We start from the raw sequence: 21,882 nt of genomic DNA, 5'->3' as shown, positions 1-21,882 counted from the left end.
TATAATTGCATTTCCTCATAAAAATAAAACGTAGTTATAGCATCTTGCCTCATAAGACAGATCTAAGGATTAAGTGAGTTAATGCATGTGTTTGTTGGAAAATAATGAAAATAATAACTTTAAATTGTTTCTTTGATAAGTACTGATCCAATGCAAAACCACATGATACTGGAATTGTTGAAAATCCAAGTGAGAAATTTTCAGTTGTACCAAGGCAGTATAAGTATTTGCTATAAAGGATATGGCTATCATCATCCAGAACATGATTAAACTTATGCTCTGGTACCCATACCACTCATCACACTCAATATCTTCTGACTTATGGCACTTGGATAAAAGCCTTATAGCAGATGCCCCCCCCCAACTGCCACCACAAGCCCCAATAGTTTGTTGTAACTGCTATCATTAACCAAGGTAGTCTTAGTGATAGGAGAAATGGTTAAAGTCCACTCAAGTAATATCGAATAAAATCGACTTTCAATGTAAAGTGATCCAAAAAGATAAGGAGAGGTACTTCATACTCATCAAAGGTAAAATCTACCAAGATGAATTCTCAATTCTGAACGTCTATGCTCCAAAAGCAAGGGCATCTACATTCAAAAAAGAAACTTTACTAAAGTTCAAAGCACACACAGCACTACACACAATAATAGTGGGAGACTTCAACACCCTACTCTCTCCAATGGACAGATCATGGAAACAGAAACTAAACAAAGATACAGTGAGACTAACAGAAGTTATGAAACAAATGGATTTAACAGATATCTATAGAACTTTTTATCCTAAAACAAAAGGATATACCTTCTTCTTAGCACCTCATGGTACCTTCTCCAAAATTGACCATATAATTGGTCACAAATCAAGCCTCAACAGATACAAGGAGATTGAAACAATTTCTTGCATCCTATCAGATCACCATGAACTAAGGCTGCTCCTCAATTAGAACATAAACAATAGAAAGCCCACATACACGTGGAAGTTTAACAACACTCTACTTAATGATAACTTGGTCAAGGAAGGAATAAAGAAAGAAATTAAAGACTTTCTAGAGTTTAATGAAAATGAAGCGATAACATACCCAAACTTATGGGACACAATAAAAGCAGTCCTAAGAGGAAAACTCATAGCTCTAAGTGCCTCCAAAAAGAAACTGGAGAGAGCATACACGAGCAATTTGACAGAACAACTGAAAGCTCTAGAACAAAAAGAAGCAAATTTACTCAAGAGGTGTCCATGGCAGGAAATAATCAAACTCAGGGCTGAAATCAACCAAATGGAAACAAAAAGAACTATACAAAAAAAAATCAACCAACCCAGGAGCTGGTTCTTTGAGAAAATCAACAAAATAGATAAACCCTTAGCCAGACTAACTAGAGGGCACAGAGACAGTATCCTAATTAACAAGATCAGAAATGAAAAAGGAGACATAACAACAGAAACTGAGGAAATCCAAAAAATCATCAGCTCGTACTACAAAAACCTATACTCAACAAAACTGGAAAACCTGGATGAAATGGACAACTTTCTAGACAGATACCAGGTACCAAAGTTAAATCAAGATCAGGTAAATGATCTAAACAGTCCCATATCCACTAATGAAATAGAGTCATTGATAGTCTCCCAACCAAAAAAAGCCCAGGACCAGATGGGTTTAGTGCAGAGTTTTATCAGACCTTCAAAGAAGACCTAATACCAATACTCCTCAAACTATTCTACAAAATAGAAACAGAAGGTATTCTACCCAATTCATTCTATGAAGCTACAATTACTCTGATACTTAAACCACACAAAGACCTAACAAAGAAAGAAAACTTCAGACCAATTTCCCTTATGAATATCAATGGAAAATACTTAATAAAATTCTTTCAAACCAAATCCAAGAATACATCAAAGCGATCATCCATCATAATCAAGTAAGCTTCATCCCAGGGATGCAGGGATCATTCAATATACAAAGATCCAACAATGTAATCGACTTCACAAACAAACTCAAAGAAAAAAGCATATCATCTCATTGGATGCTGAGAAAGCATTTGACAAAATCTAGCACCTCTTCATGATCAAAGTCTTGGAAAGATCAGGAATTCAAGGTCCATACTTAAACACAGTAAAAGCAATATATAGCAAACCAGTAGCCAACATCAAACTAAATGGAGAGAAACTTGAAGCAATCCCACTAAAATCAGGGTCTAGGCAAGGCTGCCCACTCTCTCCCTACCTATTCAATATTGTACTTGAAGTCCTCGCCAGAGCAATTATACAACAAATGGAGATCAAAGGGATACAAACTGGAAAGGAAGAAGTCAAATTATCACTATTTGCAGATGATATGATAGTATACTTAAGTGACCACAAAAATTCCACCAGAGAACTTTTAAACCTGATAAACAACTTCAGCAAAGTAGCTGGATATAAAATTAACTCAAGAAAATCAGTGGCCTTCCTCTTCACAAAGGATAAACAGGCTGAGAAAGAAATTAGAGAAACAACACCCTTCACAATAGTCACAAATAATATAAAATACCTTGGTGTAACTCTAACTAAGCATGTAAAAGATCTATATATCAAGAACTTCAAGTCTCTGAAAAAGGAAATCAAAGATCTCCTCAGAACATGGAAAGATCTCCCAGGCTTATGTATTGGTAGGATTAATATAGTAAAAATGGCCATCTAGCCGAAAGCAATCTAGACTTGGAAAATGCAATTTGCAAATTCATCTGGAATAACGAAAAACCGAGAATAGCGAAAACTATTCTTAACAATAAAAGAACCTCTGGTGGAATCAACCATCCCGGACCTTAAGTTGTACTACAGAACAACTGTGATAATAATTGCATGGTACTGGTTCAGTGACAGGCAAGTAGATCAATGGAATAGAATTCAAGACCCAGAAAAGAAACCACACACCTATGGTCACTTGATCTTTGACAAAGGATCTAAAACCACCCAATGGTTTTCAACAACTAGAGATGGTTCAAATGGTGGTTAGCATGTAGAAGAATGCAAATCAATTCACTCCTATCTCCTTGTACAAAGCTCAAGTCCAAGTGGATCAAAGACCTCCACATAAAACCAGATACAATGAAACTAATAGAAAAGAAAGTGGGAAAGAACTTGGAGCACATAGGCACAGGGGAAAATTTCCTGAGCAGAACAGCAATAGCTCATGCTCTAAGATCAAGAATTGACAAATGGGACCTCATAAAGTTACAAAGCTTCTGGAAGGCAAAGGGCACTTTCAGTAGGACAAAACAGCAACCAACAGATTTGGAAAAGATCTTTACCAATCCTATATCCAATAGAGGGCTAATATCCAATATATACAAAGAACTCAAGAAGTTAGACTCCAGAGAATCAAATAACTCCATTAAAAATGGGGTACAGAGTTAAACAAAGAATTCTCAACTGAGGAATACCAAATGGCTGAGAAGCAAATAAAGAAATGTTCAACATCCTTAGTCATCAGGGAAATGCAAATCAAAACAACCCTGAGATTCCACCTCATACCAGTCAGAATGTGAAGGAAACCGGCCCGCAGCTAGCTCAGTCGGTAGAGCATGGGACTCTTAATCCCAGGGTCGTGGGTTCGAGCCCCACGTTGGGCGCCATCTGAAGGAAACCAGCCCGCAGTTTCACTTCATACCGTGGGTGATTCACGAACTGGGGAAGTCGAGTTTCTGTGAAGATAAGCGGGTTAGGAGACAAGGAAGACACCAAGTAGATGCTTATCAAGGTGTGATCTTTACTTAGTGAATCGGGATATTTATACCTAAGGCAAAACAATCTTATGTCTTTTAGCATAGAAGTGAGAACAGGGAAAAAACATATCAGTACATATCAGTCTATAAACAAGCCCCTGCAAGCGAGGGCTCCAGGCAAGAAAGCAGATTAAAGGTTTAGTTCCTTTTGAATTCTGGGCTACCGGTTTTGTCTTTGATCCCTAGAGCTGTCTCCGGTCCCAATCACCTGATGTGCCGAGCCGGGCTGCTGCCTCCGGAGTCCTATTGCGGAATCCCGTTGAGCTCAGCAGGGACAGTACAAGAATGCCTAAGATCAAAAACTTGGATGACAGCAGATGCTGGTGAGGTTGTAGATAAAGAGCAACACTCTTTCATTGCTGGTGGAATTGCAAGATGGTACAACCACTCTGGAAATCAGTTTGGCGGTTCCTCAGGAAATTGGACATAGTGCTACCAGAGGACCCAGCTATACCACTCCTGGGCATATACCCAGAAGATGCTCCAACATTTAATAAGGACACATGCTCCACTATGTTCATAGCAGCCTTATTTATAATAGCCAGGAGCTGGAAACAACCCAAATATCCCTCAACAGAGGAATGAATACAGAAAATGTGGTACATCTATACAATGGAGTACTACTCAGCTATTAAAAACAATGAATTTATGACATTCTTAGGCAAATGGGTGGATCTGTAGAATATCATCCTGAGTGAGGTAACCCAATCACAAATGAACACACATGGTATGCACTCTCTGATAAGTGGATATTAGCTCAGAATCTCAGAATACCCAAAATACAATCCACAAACCCCAAGAAACTCAAGAAGAAGGAAGTCCAATGTGTGGATACTTCGTTCCTTCTTAGAAGGGGGAACGAAATACCCATGGAAGGAGTTGCAGAGACAAACTATGTAGCAGAGACTGAAAGAAGGACAATCCAGAGACTGCTCCACCTGGGAATCCTTCCCATATTCAATCACCAAACCCAGACACTATTGTGGATGCCAGCAAGTGCTGGATGACAGGAGCCTGATATAACTGTCTCCTGAGAGGCTCTAACAATATCCGACTAATACAGAAGTAGAGGCTCACAGCCATCCATTGGACTGGGTACAGGGTCCCCAATGAAGGAGCTAGAGAGAGGATCCAAGGAGCTAAAGTGTTTGCAGCCCCTTAGGATGAACAACAATATGAACTAACTAGTTCTCTCAGAGCTCCCAGGGACTAAACCACCAACCAAAGAGTACACATGGTGGGACTCATGGCTCCAGCAGCATGTATAGCAGAGGATGGCCTAACCAGTTATCAATGGGAGGAGAGGCCCTTGGTCCTATGAAAGTTTATGCCCTAGTGTAGGGGAATTCCAGGGCCAGGAAGCAGGAGAGGGTGGGTTGCTGAGCAGGGGGAAGTGGGAGGAAATAGGTTTGGTTTTTGTTTTTGTTTTTGATATTTTTTTGGAGGTGTAACCAGGAGAGGAAATATCATTTGAAATATAAATAAAGAAAATATCTAATAAAAAAGAAGTCCACTCAAAGGAAATTTCTGAGGGTCTGTGAAGCTGTCCTAGAGATTGAAATCCCAGGTACTTAACTAATAACATTGCTGAACCAGTTCCTACCAGTTCACAAGAGCAGACTGCATATACCTCTTGCTGATTCTATGCTCAGTGACATCCTTACACAGCCTGTTGAGGGAGACATGTGGGTGCTGTAGTAATGTGGTTTCCAGGACAGCCAAACCTGCTGTTTTTCAAGGTACAGGGAGATGTCTGTTTGTATGAAGGACCATGGCATGAAGCCCTGTTGTGGGGGGACAGCAGGCTCATCGGACACAGCTTCTGTCTCTATGATGCTTCTGATTTAGGCAGTTGGCAAGGCATGATTACAAAACTGAGTGATGCACCCTACCCAGCAATAAAGAAGCATAAAAGACTCATGCAGAAAAATATAACTGCTCAAGAACTGGAGGACAACAGAGTGATTACTATGAAGTAGGCATAGTTCTGGGTTCTGAGGACTAAAACAAGCAAAATAGACCTAATCACTCACTGTGGCCCCCCAAGTGTGGTCAGGCATAAGTGTATGCTATGTTCCAGCCAGTGAGATAAGTACTTTATATGCATTATAGTATCATCATCAGACCAACCCTATGTTTTATCTATTATCATGTTACAGCTGGGAGAAATGGACACAAACAAGACTAATTGTCTTGCTTTAACTTATACCATGAGAACATGGTAGAGCAGTGATTCAAACCTGAAAGTCTGACTTGAGTATCCATGTCCTTTCTACTAAACAAGCAAAATTCAGAACAAAACACAGTCTTAGGGTCTAAAGTAACAAGCTTGTCCTTAAGCTCTAGGACTGGAACCTCAAGTCTTTCCATTTTATTCTGATAATGAGTCTGACTTCTTCAGGTGTTGTGATGCAGTTCCCTAGAGGTGATTTCTGGTAATTCTATAAATGATTATAACTAAATAACTTTTGAATAAGTTATTACATAATCAGGGAATGAAGGATGTGAAGTGGTTATATGGAAGGCTCTTTAAGAGAGTTTCTCACACCTGCAGCAAAGATACACCACTTCCTCATGGAGATGGATTACTGTGGCAGAGCCATGGGATGGAGAGCTGTCTGGCACCTGGGGAAGTGGAAGACGTTCACTGTTCACCGTGGCTAAAGGCTGGGAAGGCAGATCTCCTGACTAGGAGAACAGACAAAAGTGACGAGTGAAGGTGAGTCAGGGGCACATGTGCAAGGCTGTGATGCGTGTGCCCTGCCTGAAGCTGACGCATGTACCAAGGAAAGAACTGCCCTTGCACAAAGATGTGTGTGGATTGTCAGTGGCTCTCATCAGATCTGGAAGGAATGTACTTATAATTTACATATAGCAATAGGGAGATGTGGAGATGCTGAAAGATTTTATAAAGATGATGGGCATGGTCAGATTTAGATGACCGAGGGATAACTCTGGCTGTGAAATCTGGTTGAGTCTGTAGTTTCTGTTTCCCATGAGCACAGGGATTATAAGGACATAGGCTGAGGTTGCCACAGTGGTTCTCTGTAAGCCATGTGCCTTTAGATTAATTGGGACACTGAGTTACTGTGTGTGTGTGTGTGTGTGTGTGTGTGTGTGTGTTTGTGTGTGTGTTTGTGTGTATGTTTGTGTGTGTGTGTTTGTGTGTGTGTTTGCATGTATGTTTGTGTGTGTGTGTTTGTGTGTGTATGTGTGTGTGTGTGTGTCTGTCTGTCTTTGTCTCTCTCTGCCTCTGTCTCACCCACCCCAACACTCAGCCCCTCTGAGTCAATATCTCACTATGTATTCCTCTAAGACCTCTAATTCACAGAGAAAGATACTCCTGCCTACCTCTGTTTTCTGAGTGCTGGGCCTAACATTGCATTGCACCACGTCCAGCATGAGTTCTCTGCCAATTATCCACTCTCAACCCAGGTCAGTTCACACTCATGTTCACACTACATGCTACCTTAATATGCTGCTTAAGCCTTATAACTACATTTACTGGGAAAGGAACCAGAAAACAAAGACCAGAGATATCAAATTATATACTCTACTCAGCAGCAGCAGTAGCTTAGAAGTAGACTTTGGAAACAGGTAAGCTCTTGTTGCTTTGTTCCAAAGGTATTCTTACTTACACAGTACACTGAGTTGTCTATAAGTCTATATACACAGGGCAGAGTTAGGCATCCCTATAGTCCTACAAAATAGTATTTGCACTCAATTTCCTCTTCATGCCACAAACAGCTCGGAATGATTCAAAGTCCCCTGCATCACACAGGGGCAGTTCAGTTCACAATGACAAAACATAGCTCAAAGTGCTTTAAGCCAGGGATGGAAATAGTCTGTGTGACTACAAAACTGCTTTGAGCCCAGTGGGTTATCAGCCTCTCCATGGAAGTTTTGTATCTCCCTAATGACCTCATCTGTACCAGAGTTCTCCCCTGAACACCCTACCAACTTCCATCTGACTTGATTCACTCCCAAGGGGATCCAGTTGAAGATCTGGATGCAAGGACTTCAGCGGGCTGTTCTGGACCAAGTGTCAACCTCATGGGAGGAGCAAAATGAGCCTCAACTGGTTATTGGGTCTCAAAATGGAGAACTTCCCAGAAAGCACCCCCAAATTAAAGAGATGTTACCAAAGGAACTGGATGTTAGGTGAGGACTAGATTACAAGAACCTTAAAGGATTCCAGTCCTTGCTGAAACCTATGAAGCACGCTGGCCTTCATTCTCCTTAGGACCTCATGGGCCTCTTCCATGACAGGGACATTTTGGGACTCATTTTGAATGAGAGAGTCTCCTTCTCAGTTTCATATTATTGAATATAAGAAATTGAAAAGAGATGCTAGGGAAGTAGGATCACTGATTTTACAGAGCTATTTGAGTGATCAATTTGAATAGTTGTAGATTTCATAAGAAAATACTAAGTAAAGGTGAAAGATGTGATTTCTAAAGCTAAAGAAAATGAGCAAAATATGAGGAAAGAAGAGGAAAATCATTCCAAAAATTAAGAAGTCAGAGAAATGAAGGCATGTTGATAAAGGGTGATTCCAAGAAGCATAAACTCACCACCTCAATCAAGATCTCTGTGTTAAATTGCCGAGGGAGTAAGTACAGAGCTTGTTCTGTTGTAACAGACAGAATAAGCCAAGTAAATGAGAAAAAGATGTTGCTATGTTAACTGATGTCCATCACCATGACAACATCAAGAATGGAAAACAGTGATGCTAATAACATCCCCATCTGACTCTTACTCTCTTGCCCTCATCATTTTGTAGTGTTCAGGATAGTGGCAATGAATGTTTTTTATTTATTTATTTATGTGTTTCCATGCAGATTTTATTCACTTTAAGGTTACTGGATACTGTACTTGTATTTTAGTGAATATCTGATTCAAAGGTAGTATTCAGGGAACTCTTTAAAGGAAATGGGGAAACATGGAAGACAAGATTATGTAGATTTATGGCCGAGCTGAAGGTAAGCACAGTTTACCAGGCAGAGCACAGAGCAAGGAATGACAGGGCCAGACAGAAAAACAGTTCATTTGGAGAGGAAGTAATCAGATTATTAAGACAACCATGCTTCTTAAGCTATGTAAAACAAGCTGTGTCAAGTGTCCCAGAATCACCTATACCTTTTGTTAAACTCCAGACTCCAGCCTTCAGGGTAAGTTGCTATGTTAGGCTAACGCTGCTGGTCCATAGACCACAGTGTAACTAGCGAAGGGTGTCCATTTAGACAGTACAGCTGGGCAACAAGAAAAGGTTACGATACCAGGTTTACAAAGCCCCCGCCTTTTGTTTGTTTGTTTTTATGACAGGGTTTGTCTGTGAAGCCCTGGCTATCCTGAAACTCAGTCTATAAACCAAGCTGGCCTCAAACTCACATAGATCCACCTGCCTCTGCCTCCCAAGTGCTGGGATTAAAGGTGTGCACCACCACACCTGGTTTTCAAAGCCCCTTTGAAGTTGAATTTCCTCTAATGATTCCTTTCTGTTAAACAAATGCATTGCATACAGTATCCGTGAGCACTCCTATTCTTTGTTATGCCAAGCCAGTTCTTCATACTTCATTCTTTCAGATTTTTTTCAATGACAAGAAAGAAGTTTTCACTTGTGTTTCCCCAGTTTCAATTCCCTAACTATAGCATTAAGGTATAGAAAGGAGCAGACATTAAATGAGGTCACTAAAGCAATTTGTGCTTTTAGCCGCAGGTTTGCGCTATCCAGAAGGGAAGCAGAAAACATGTGGATGTATAAATAGAGGTGTAGAACACAAGTTCACAGAAATGCATTCTCTCACTGTATAAGGATGAGCTCACATTTAGAATGCAAGGCTCACAGTCGGTTGCCTTGGTGAGGAAGTGGGATGCTGGATGCAACAGAGGACAACATAAGCAATTTAGGTCTTTCCGTCAGTTGCTGAGGACCAGATGCTCCGGCTTTAGCCTCTGAAGCAAATTAAGCTGAAGGAATTTAGTAGCGGCCTAAATCTTAAAGGCTGATTCAGGAAATGTGGCAGAGGACTCCAAATTGGGTCAAGGAGGAAACCTCCTGAAAACTTCAGTCACTGTAAACCGCATCCTTGGGATTCATCATTTTGAAAAGGAAAAGGAAAGGATATGTTCCCAAAGGTATGTTCTCAGACTCTTAAAAAGGACAAGAAAGCAGGTGCACATCAAGAGGTATAGAAACACAGCTTGGGCATCTATGGCTTATGTCGTCACTGCCCAGGCTTCAGTATCTCTTCCCTCTCCTGTATCAGGCTGTATCCTGGACCTGTAGAGTGTGATGATAGTGGGAGAGGCACCCACCCACAGGAAAGCAGATCAATCCTGTTTGCAGTCATAGTTTTTAACATGTTACATGGATCGTTTGGCTGATCTAATGGACTGAACAGGGGTAGCAGTATCCATGCATAAACCTTGGTCCAGTGTCCACTTACACAACAAGGAAAGGCTGAAAAGCTTAGTGAGATACAAACCTAGAGCAAAGTCACAGAGTTTTCTTCTACACTTGCTAAAACCACATCGGCCTTTCCTCTCTTCTCACTATGATCCATTGTAAGTAAGAAATAAAACCTTGTCTATCCCATCAGTGTATTTCTTTTATGGGAACTGGTCAATCAGGAAAAGAAAATACCATGATGAGAAGAAGCAATCATTCTTATGTCAGATTAGAACATTTGGGACAAGCCACCCTGGAGGGACATGGGCCTTTTATTAAGAACGGTGTTGATGGCAGACATTGTGTAAAACCCAGTCCATTCAAGAGCAACCACCCCACTAAAGAAGGAGCCACCCACCAGCAGTTCTAACAGAAGCTGTGATGTGCAACACACCTGACTCCATTAACATCAGTCCCAGGAGCAGGGGAAATCGGTGAAAAGAGATGATGTCATTAGAACCCACACTCAGGACAGAGGATTAAAATATGGAGCTGATTCACCAGTGGGATAAAAGCAGGAAGACAGACAAATGGAATCTCCAAGTGATGATACCACAAGGAAACCAAGAAGACAGACATTGAGATTCACTATGGGAAGTCTGGGTGCCTGGAGACCCCCAGTCCTTGTGCCATTCCTAGCTCAGAGAGTCTAGCTTTACCTGTCTTCCTGCCCTCCTGGGTAGAGCCAGTTGATACCTCCATCATAAAATGTTCTAAGACTTGCCTTGGATTTTCTTGAGTCTCCATTTCCCAGTCTGTATTACTGGCAATGCTCAAATGTTTAGCCCAGTAAATCATGAGAGGAAAGGAAAGGCTGGAAAGAGAGAAAAAGAAAAGCAAATATAATCCTGGCCCTGGAAGAATTGAAGCACTTATAAACTGTTCACAGGCAGATTTTCAGCCAAAGTCTATCAGTCAAAACAATGGCTTTGGGTAGAGGGTAACTCCAGGATTTAAGACCCTTTCACCAGAAATGATCAACAACAATTGAAGAGAAATATAAGGTAAGTGGATGATAGTTCTAAATTATTCTAAAATGGGCCAGTGAGATGGCTCAGGAGATAAAGGCACTTGCTGCTAAATCCAAGAACCCAACTTCGATCTGTAGAATCAATGTGGTAGAGAAAAGGGACTTCTGCTAGTTGCCATTTGACTGTAACACACACACACACACACACACACACACACACACACACACTCACACACTTTTTGTTAAGAAGGAATATAAATTTCCTTGGTACTAGGTCAAGGAAAAGAAATTCTTTCCAAATTCCTTTGCTATTTTCTTTTGGTCACTCTGTGAGAGTTCCCTCTGATACTCAAAGTCCTGAAGCATCATTTTGAATGCTTCATGCATCACTAGCAGGCATGGTTACTTCAAATCTCTCCAGTGGATTGTCATAAGGGGAAGAAGATTCTCAGTGAGTCTCAGCACAGCTATGTCAGGCTACACTGAGTATAGAGATCACCATGGCAACAGAAGTGGGAGTTAAGGAGGATGGCATTGTTGTTTCCTTTTAAGAGATGGTGCAGCCTCTCACTATCCCTTATTGTTAGAACCTACTTTCTTCCTTTTGGTGCTTAGACTGAATTAAGCATGCAGGGAAATGCTAAATACGAAATATGTATGCCTGTGACTCCGTAGTTATTCATCTGGGAATGCTGAAAATATGAGTCTGACGAAGACAGAGCCTCGAGGCTCAAGGAGATCCTGAAACTTTAAATTATTTTTCCAAATGAAAATCTTTCAACCACTAAAGCAACGAATGAACAAACTGTGATTTGATGAAGGAAAGCAGTGCTTTTGAAACCCATCATTTGCTTTTGCCATGATTTTTGCTCCACAGTTTGCTCAGAAGGAGAAAAAATAATCCCCAAATTGACAAATTTAACTCCAAATGGATAATTAGCTTCTTTTAATCTTTTAGTCTAGCACAAGACATGGGATGGTATCAATACAAGCCTGTGTAAGCATGGTCAATAGCCTGACCAGTATTAAATCTCATTCAAATAACCAATCTCCCTTGCTGGAAGCACTGAAGGAGGAAGAACTGCAGTGGTCCAGGGTTATAACTCAGCCAAAGTGAGTAAGAGCAAGCCTAGCTCCTCTCCTCTTTGTAGGGCAGTTGTCTTCAGAGTTGGATCTTCAGGGCTTACTGATACAAGTCACATCTGGATACATTCCCCACATGACTCTAAGATGTAACATCACAGAGGCAAATTGGGTTTCAGGTGAGGCTCAATCGTCTCAAATGTCACTAACACTTCTCTTACTAGTATCAGATTTGTCAGTGTAGTGAGTATCTTACCACAGTCCCCACTGTTCCTCTCTTCTTGATAACCACACTATCACACAATGTTTCTATAGGCTATGGGCTAGGCTTGTTGACATTCTTTTAATAACAAGAATGCAGCAAAAGAGATGGGAAACCACCTATAATTCAGCTCTGAAAGGCAATAACTACATATACTACCTGGTTTTATGTGTCAACTTGATAAAAACTAGAGTTGTCAGAGAAGTCCCGGTTGAGGAAATGCCTCCATGAGAACCATCTGTAAGGTGTTTTCTCAATTAGTGATCAATGGGGAAGGCCCAGCCCATGGTAGGTGGTGCCGTCCCTGGGCTGGTAGTTCTGGGTCCTATAAGAAAGCAGGGTGGACAAGCCATGTGAAATAAGCCAGTAAACATCACCCCTCCATGGCCTCTGCATTTGCTCTCGCCTTCAGGTTCCAGCTCTTCTTGAGTTCCTGTCCTGACTTCCTCCAGTGATGGACTGTAATCTGGAAGTGTAAACAGAATAAACCTCTTTCCTCCCTAACTTGCTTTTTGGTCATGTTATTTCACTGCAACAATAGAAACCCTGACTTATCCTCTCTTACCCTCTGCTCTCTGTCCTGTTGCTAGCTGCCAGGTGGAGAGGACTATGTATGAACTGAGGAAGACCTCTAGTTCATGGAAAGTGAAGATGCCTTTGAAATCCTTTGCAGCCAAATCCTGCCGGTAAGCACTTAAGTGTCTGGGGCTAGACAGGGCCAAAGTCCTTTTGGAGTCTGTGCATGAAACAAGGAGTGTTGAGCTTTTGTTTCCTTCCAGAATTGTGCTTGGCAAGGCCAGCAATGGACTGGCACCAGGTCTCTGGGGGTTGGAGATTGGTAGGGGCCTGAGGCCTGGACCTGGGCCTGGGCCTAGGCCTGAGGCTTAACAGCTGCTATGTAAAGCTGTGGTCAGATATTACATATACTGAGATGTGAAATGCCTGACTTACTGTCAGCACATACCTTGCTAAGGAGGAATTAAAGGCATCCCTTGGGTTCCCTGTGATTCTGCCACCTGCTCTTCCCTGCCTAGTTTTTATGCTTCCTCCTTTGAGGCACATAAGGAGCTGTGATACTAAAAATCCTGCTGGCTTGGGTCTTCAGCTCTCACCACCCTCCTGACCCCAGCTTTTAAGTCTTTTTTTTTCTCAATTTGGATCCTCCCCCTTAGAGTTCCAGGTTGGACTCAGGAAGAACCACTGGTCTGGTTCAAATGAGCTTGGGTGTGAAGACTTCTGCTCCACCCTTCAGAGTTATACACCATGATTGCAGCATTCTGAGAAACCTTGAGGCAGATGTACTCAGTTAAAACATACTGGGTCCTGGGACCACAGAGATTGAGTTTTGTTTGTAAACAATTGTGTTTGGAATAACTGGTTAGCCATCGTATAGCCATCATATTTTCCTTGAAGTAGCATTTTTTAAATGTCACTCTAATGAATGGTTATAATTGAATTTTGAGAGCCTCAACCAGAACTTTTAATATATGAGATAGAATAGAGTAGAATAGAATAGACCTAAATGATAAAGATGAACAAATAATAGTTTATATTTTATTGTTTATTATTAGTGTATGTTTCAAATGTTAGGTTGTAATGCAAAATGTATTTGGTAGGGACTATCAAAAAATGTTTGAAACCCACATTCCTAGATGGAAATTGGGGAAAATATTGTATCAAAAAATAATTAAGTTCTCTTCCCTCTAAGCAAATGGAACTAAGTTTTAAAGCTTGGTTCAAACCTTAACCATTGCTAAACTTTACCACTGCAGCACATTGATATTCTCTGCTCCTCTTAAAACAACAACAACAACAACAACAACAACAACAACAACAAAAACATGCTCAGTCAACCATACTGCCTCATGGTAGGTTATAATAATCTAAGTCTTTATGTTCAGCTGAGCAGACACTCTTAAAAGAGAAGCAAGATCCTGGAATCCTGGCAATCCAAGAGTCTGTGAGTCTTTGGACCTATCATCCATTGGCCAAGCACAGTTGTTACAAAGCATGCAAAGAGAGGCACTGGAGTCATTTTTGGTGATGGGGTTTTCAACAACACCAAGGACTGTAGTGAACTCTTTGTGGTAGCTAAGGACTGCTGCTTCCTTTAGAGATACTGTTCTCTTAATCCCCAAAACCTGTGAATGCTACTTTATATAGAAATAGCATCATTTCCTCTGCAATCAAGGTAATGATTTCAAGATGGGGAGATTTTCCTGGATTATCAGAGTGGAGCCTAAACACAATTCCACGCTCTGATGAGAGTACAACAAAGGAGAAAATCCATCTCTTATCTCTTCCAGCCTCTGGTGCCTAAACCATCCTGGGTTTGTGGCAGCATTGCTCTGAGCTCTACCAGAGGTCACATGGCTTCTTGCTCTCCTGCCTGTCATAAACATCTTTTGCAGAATACAAAGCCCTAAATGGAACATGTACACTATGCCACTGCTCTCATCATTCAGGATCATTGCAGAAGCCAAAACAGTGGTCATGAGGTATACCATTCCTAGCCAGGGAGCTAGTCCCAGTTAGCTACTTCAGGTAGGAGGAAGAGGGAGAGGAGAGAGAAAGGAGGAAGAGAAGAAAGAAGGGGAGGAGAAGGAGGAAGAGGGAAAGAAAAGGGGGAAGGAGAAGAGGGAAGAGTTCTCTCTAAGTGTGTAGACCCTGGTAAGCTGACCATGCTCCAAAGGAAAGCCACACATTCCAAGAATATTTGGGCAGCACAAGTTGGTATTGATGGATCTGATAAAGAAAGAATACAACACAAAGTTGAGTGGGTAGGGAGAGGGGGATGGCATCTGGGGGTTGGGATCTGGGGGATGAGATCTGGGGGATGGATCTGGGAAGCTTTGGAGGAAGGCATGAATATGATTAAAGCATATGAAATTCTCAAAGAAACTAATGTCTTTAAACAATTACTATTATAGATTAAGGAACGCCTTATTAAGTTCTTGAGTTGGCTAGAAGTTTTAAAATTGTGTGTGTTGAATCTGATTGAACATATTCGCTACTTGTCTTGAGAATGGTTAAGTTGCTTTAATTCATACATGCTGATGAATTATGACACTAAATTTTCTTAAGTTGAAGTAATCACATATTTAAAAAATTGAAATCAGCTTTTCCATATAAAAAGTTTGTTTTTGAAAGTGTTTTCATGGATAGATCTGATCTTTTTCTCCATTTGCCTCAAGCTATTTTTATGTAGTTTAAGTATCCTGGTTATATAAGATTTATAAGTTATAATGTCTTTCTTTTTCTAGTTCTTTGAGAGAAGTTGATTGTGAGAGAAAAAATCTGTTCTTTTGAGTGTTTTAGTAGAATTTTCATTAAACTGTCAAAAATAAACACAACTACTGTTATTAAAGTGCTTATACAAACAATACATAACTATTAACTATCTAAATACTGCATAGCGATATTTAGATTATTCCTAACATATTAACAATGAATATTCATGAGGATTATCTGTGTCATACCATTGCATCTTTGAAAGCCTCAATGGTTTGCAAAAAGAAGTATGAGTTTCTACAGAGCATCCATTGAATGATACGGGTCCCACACAAAGCCTTCAAGATGTACCACATGGAGGTGGTCACATGCTCCTCTAGATCCTTTCAATGATCTTTCTAGGCAAGGAAAAGCCACAAACCAAGCAAAGCAGGTGCTTATGTCTGAATCAAAATCTTGGTTGGAGCACAAGACTATAAGTGTGACCCAAATATAACCTAGATAGAGCTGAGGCTGTTCTGTTTGCTCTTAGGCAAAAGGATGAAGCGACAGTGAATCAAATGGGGTGTAAATTCCAAACTCCATGTGGAAAAATGTGTGACCTTCAAAACCCAGTTTTTGATCATTTAAATCCAACATTTCTTAGCAAGTCTTTAAAGCTTAGTAAATGCCTGGTGAGTTTTCCAAACATCCCTAAAACATGTTAAGCTGCTGCACTTGCTGAAGTCAGCTGGGAGCAAGAGCCTGGATGGAGATGCAGAACATTGGATGGAGAGTAGAAGCCACAGGGTGGCAGAGACATTGCCCTTGCATGCTAAGCATCCTATGACCCCTAGTATCCCAATATACAACATACATGGAACTGTTCTTAAGTGGAATTTGAAAGGTTCTTGAATTTCCAAGCCTGATTAAAAAATAAATACATCTGAAAGAGATAGACTAAGACTCAGAGAAGGACTATAGCAACCATACCAGCACTGCAGATTCATTTCTTTAAAAAAAAAATCATTTAAAAACAAAATATGCATAGGAAAAATATGTTTTGTAAATTTGGATGAGAAATATTTTCCATAGACTTCTGTGTTTGAAGCCTTTGTCCCTAGCTGGTAGCACTGTGCAGAGAGGTTCTAAGACCTTGGGAAATAGCTTGTCAGGTATTGTAGGCTTTGAGCATGCTATAGCCTATAGCGTGTTGGTCCAGGCAAGGGCTCTCTGCTTTATTGCTCCTTGAGATGTGAGGACTCCATGTTTCACACTTTCATTGCCCTTAACTCTAAGCAAAAATATACCTCTCCTACCACAAGATGCTTGCAAGGTATTTTGTCACGGTGATGAAGAAATTATCTCACCATTTATTTCATAGATAAAGGCCACCTGGGTACCAGAAAGTAGAACACATATAGTAATGAGAAATGGCAATCTTTGAACTTTTGGGATTTTTAAAAAATATACTACATTTTTATTCATGTTTTTAATTATACCTCAAAATAACATTTAAAATGTTTTGATAATCACAAATTATGACTTTAGATCCCTTTTCCTCCTTGTTTCTTAAACAAATTGAAATGTGTTGGGCTTCTTTTGGCATAGCTTCAGTGAAGAGCAGATCAAATACAGGCTAGCAAGTATCATGGACTCTGAAAAATCAAACATTCTCAAGGACATTTTTGCATGTCCTAGGGATTTTCTGTTTACTGATAGGGCTGCTAGAAAAAATTTAGAAGCTCACAAACCTGTTGCATTTTAAACTTTATTGCAAATAGCTATGTTAATATCACTTAATGTTCTCTTGAAATTAGGATGAAAAATGTATTTTTTTTTTTGAAATATGTGGGAGATCTAGAGGACTAAGATATCTCCTGAGAGACTATGTCTCCTGTGATACTATGTCTTCTAGAAACGGCATCACAATTATATACTTAATACTGGAACAACATGGCTGTCCAAACAGGACCCAGATAATGACAACCTGAATAAATATGCTATTGTGGAGGCAAGTCTCATGGGACTCAACCTCTAGACAAGGAACTATAGATAACCAACTAACAATTGCAGAGAGAGAGGGAAGGAGGAAGAGAGAGAGAGAGAGAGAGAGAGAGAGAGAGAGAGAGAGAGAAAGAGAGAGAGAGAGAGAATATTAATCATTGTCAGGGAAGAACCCCATAATTGATTATCCAATTCCAAGTGGTCAGTCCTGAAATTATTTGTTTACATAAAAGTAACACTAAATGGACAGAAATCTTGTTTTTATTTAACATAGAAAATATTTAGCTGGGCATGGTGATGCACACCTTTAATCCTAGCACTTGGGAGACAGAGACAGGCAGATCTCTTTGAGTTTGAGGCCAGCATAGTCTACAGAAAGAGTTCTAGTACAGTCAGGGCTGTTACACAGAGAAATCCTATCTTGAAAAAACACATACAAAAAAAGGAAGAAAATATTTTAAAATTTTGTTTCTTTACATATATTCAGGGCACATGTCATAGTCATAGATTCCATTAACACATTTTTTACTTGTGTAAAAATTGTGTTGGAAGTCTGGCTCTATGTATGAGGATACATACATGTATATTTTCCATTTAAAAATGTTACTGTATGTAAATACCCTTAACAAAATTATAGAAGAAACTGTCTCTAACCTAAGGAATATCTAAAGAAAGAGATGCCCATGAACATACAAGAAGCCTACAGAACTCCAAATGGACTGGACCAGAAAAGAAATTCCTCCCAGCACATAATAATCAAAACACCAAATGCTCTAAACAAAGAAAGAATTTTAAAAGCAGTAAGGGAAAAAGGTCAAGTAACATATAAAGGCAGGCCTGTCAGAATTACACCAGACTTCTCACCAGAGACTATGAAAGCTAGAAGATCTGGGCAGATGTCATACAGACCCTAAGAGAACACAAATGCCAATGCAGGCTACTATACCCAGCAAAACTCTCAATTACCATAGATGGAGAAAACAAGTTATTCCATGACAAAATGAAATTTACTCAATATCTTTCCACAAATCCTGCCCTACAAAGGATAATAGATGGAAATTACTAACATGAGGAGCAAAACTATACCCTAGAAGAAGCCAGAAAGTAATCTTTCAACAAACTCACACAAACATAATTCCACCTCTAACAACAAAAATAACAGGAAGTGACAATTACTTTTCTTTCGTATCTCTTAATATGAAAATATTAAGAGATATATTATCAACATATTCTAATCGATTGAAATTCAAAAATATGAGGAATTAGAAATTTGTTGGCTGTCATCCAGTGGTCTCTCTCTAACTTGGTAATTGGAAAAATAGTTCCAATATTGTACGATCCATATACACTTTCTGCTTGTTTGTACATGACAGTGTCTTGCTGTATACCAAATGATGGTCTTGAAATCATGCTTCTCCTATCTCAGCCTCTCTATTAGTAGGATTATTTATTTGATGTTTTTACACTATACTATGGTTTTCAGAACAGCTTACATATTTCAAGATTATTTATATAGCCAAAAGAAATGTAGACAATTAATTCAGAAGGTGGCTTATAAGAGAACAACAAAGAGTGAGACTGAATCCTTTGCTTGGTGTTTGCAACTATTGCATCAATTTTGAAGAAGAGGACTTTATAAGTTACTCTTTCTCCAAGATGATGCTTTTCAAAAATCATCACCAGATTCTTACCCTCACCTAATGTCTGTGCCATCCTCCAAGCAGAACCATTGTTCATTGAAACAGTTGGTGAATGACTTTATGGATAGACCATCTTAATACACACACCATTTCTTTTGTTTTTTGTTTTTTGGTTTTTGGTTTTTTTTTTTTTTTTTTTTGGTTTTTCGAGACAGGGTTTCTCTCTGTAGCGCCGGCTGTCCTGGTACTCACTCTGTAGACCAGGCTGGCCTCGAACTCGGAAATCCACCTGCCTCTGCCTCCCAAGTGCTAGGATTAAAGGCGTGTGCCACCACTGCCCGGCAGCACACACCATTTCTTAAATGAATGTAACCTGTTCTCTGTGGGCTGAGAATGATGACAATCACTCAAGTCAAATAGCTTTGACCATAGCAAAAAAATCTCTATCTAAAAATCGTGCCTACAATTCATTCCTTGGTGCAGCAGAACTGTCAACTTTTAGCTTAGCTACTATGGAGGTAAAAATCCTTTGGTGATGTGAGGGTCATTGAAGTACAGCCTTATTACAATGAACTCCAATGTCTAAAAATTGTTCTTATTTTGGGTTTGTACCACAGCAAGAGCCAAGATTTTTAGCTCTACTAAAAACAAAACAAAACAAACAAACAAACAAAAACAAAAAATCTTTATTTATGTTCATTTAAAAAAAACTAATGTTGTTATACTATTTTAAAATATCATACAGTTAATATATTTAGAGTTATTTAAAATTTATATTGAGAAAAACGTATGTATTTTCAGTATTGATGTAGACAAGCATCTACATAAGACTATTTACTTGATTGTTGTTTTATATCAAACAACTTTTATAATACTCATTTTTACTGTTAAAATATTTTATAAATTTTAAAGAATATGATGAAAAATGTATTTGGAATAAGATATTTGTAGTCAAAAGTGTTTGCTTGAGAGAAACCAATTTACAAATACTCTTTTTTATTTATGTATATTTTCTGTAACATTTTCTAAACTATTTTAATAGGATATAATCTACATATAACTAACATCTACTCAATTTCAAGTATATAAGTCAATGGTCTTAATAAATTTGCAAACTTATGTAAACAAAAAATGTTACTGTATTATTTATATATATAATGTATCCCTTTTCACTGTAAAATTCTAGTAGTTTATTTGGGCAACACTGTCATGGAATTTCTATCAGCACAGACATTGCTCTCACTCTTTTGTGACAATCCCTAACCCTACCTTTGGCTCCTGGGGGCTACTTGTTTTCTTTCCTATCTCTGTCATCTTTCCTATCTCATTGATATGGCCACTATTTACTGAATTCTTTTCCAGATTCCCATAGCAGTGGAATCAGATGTCAAACAGCTTGTGTTCTATCTCCTTCCCTTCACAGGGAACAATAGCTGCTCTTTTCCTGGCCCCTGTAAACCACGGTTTGGTGAGGGTCACTGGATAGTTTCCATCAAAGAGAAAAATGGAACCTGTTATAAACATTCACACAGGATTTTTTAGTTTTTGTTTCCCTTGAGTCAGTGTCTGAGTCTTGTGGTCAGCCTTTCCCTCTGTAAGAAAGTGACAGACTTCATTCCCAATAACCACATTATTTTTAGTTTACTAGAAGCACTAGGACAAAATTACAGCTGTTATATTACTCTGTCACCACTGGGCATGCAATTTGCCAATTTATGTGATGGTGGTGAGTGTGTATGTGTGTGTAGTGTGTTTGAATGTATATCTGTTTGGTTTGTGTATCTGTGTGTATGTGTGTGGTATGTGGTGTGTGTATGTGTATGGTGTGGTATGTGTGTGTGGAGGAGGAATACATGTGTTTAGAGGCGGAATACATGTGTGCCTGTGTGTGGTTTATATGTGTGTTTGGTGTGTGTGTGTGTGTGGTGTGTGTGTGTCGTGTGTTTGAGTGTGTGTCTGTGTATGTGGTATGTCTGTATGTGTGTGGTGTCAGTGTTTGTGGTATTTGTGTGTGTCGGGGGATGTATGGTGCATGTTCATGGTGTGTATGTGAAGAGACATGAGTGAGGAGACTGGTTACCTTTTAAGTATTCACTTCCCATATCACAACAATCCCAATCTTCTAAAATTCTGCCAGCCAATTAATCTACGTTCTGTTTCCATGGGTTTATCTACTCTAGATATCTCATAAGAAAGGCTTTGTGAACCGATTTCACTTAGCATGATTTTGAGGTTCATATGTGTTATAGCATGTATCTATCAGCACTTCATTGCTTTTTTGTATGTAAGTGTATTAATACATTGTTTGGTGTGCGTATGTGTGGTGGGGGAGGGGGATCAGAAGATGAACTGAGGGAGTAAGTTCCCTCCTTTGATAATGAGGGTCCAGGGATTGAACTCTAAGTCTAAGGACTGGTGGCAAGTGCCTCAACCTGCTGAGCCAGTGCCCAGGAAGCACCTTCATTCCTTTTTATGGCAGACTTCTATCTTCTTGCATGAAG

General features: G+C 39.6%; 1 long non-coding RNA gene and 1 other non-coding gene across 2 annotated transcripts in view; both read left to right on the top strand.

Annotated features, from left to right (window-relative positions):
• Window positions 1-3,530: 3,530 nt before the first annotated feature.
• On the top strand, window positions 3,531-3,605 carry Trnak-cuu. Its single transcript has one exon. It is a non-coding gene; the product is annotated as a tRNA-Lys (tRNA).
• A 6,077-nt stretch (window positions 3,606-9,682) lies between these two features.
• Window positions 9,683-21,882, top strand: part of LOC116083505 — a 45,901-nt gene continuing 33,701 nt past the window's right edge. The window contains exons 1-2 of the long non-coding RNA XR_004115752.1: window positions 9,683-9,896; window positions 13,115-13,210. This is a non-coding gene — a long non-coding RNA (uncharacterized LOC116083505). The remainder of the gene's footprint in view (window positions 9,897-13,114; window positions 13,211-21,882) is intronic.

This window comes from Mastomys coucha, unplaced genomic scaffold (assembly GCF_008632895.1).
Source record: "Mastomys coucha isolate ucsf_1 unplaced genomic scaffold, UCSF_Mcou_1 pScaffold8, whole genome shotgun sequence".
NCBI lineage: Eukaryota > Metazoa > Chordata > Mammalia > Rodentia > Muridae > Mastomys > Mastomys coucha.
The sequence above is the reverse complement of the archived record's forward strand: the minus strand, read 5'-3'. Positions and strand labels throughout refer to the sequence as shown.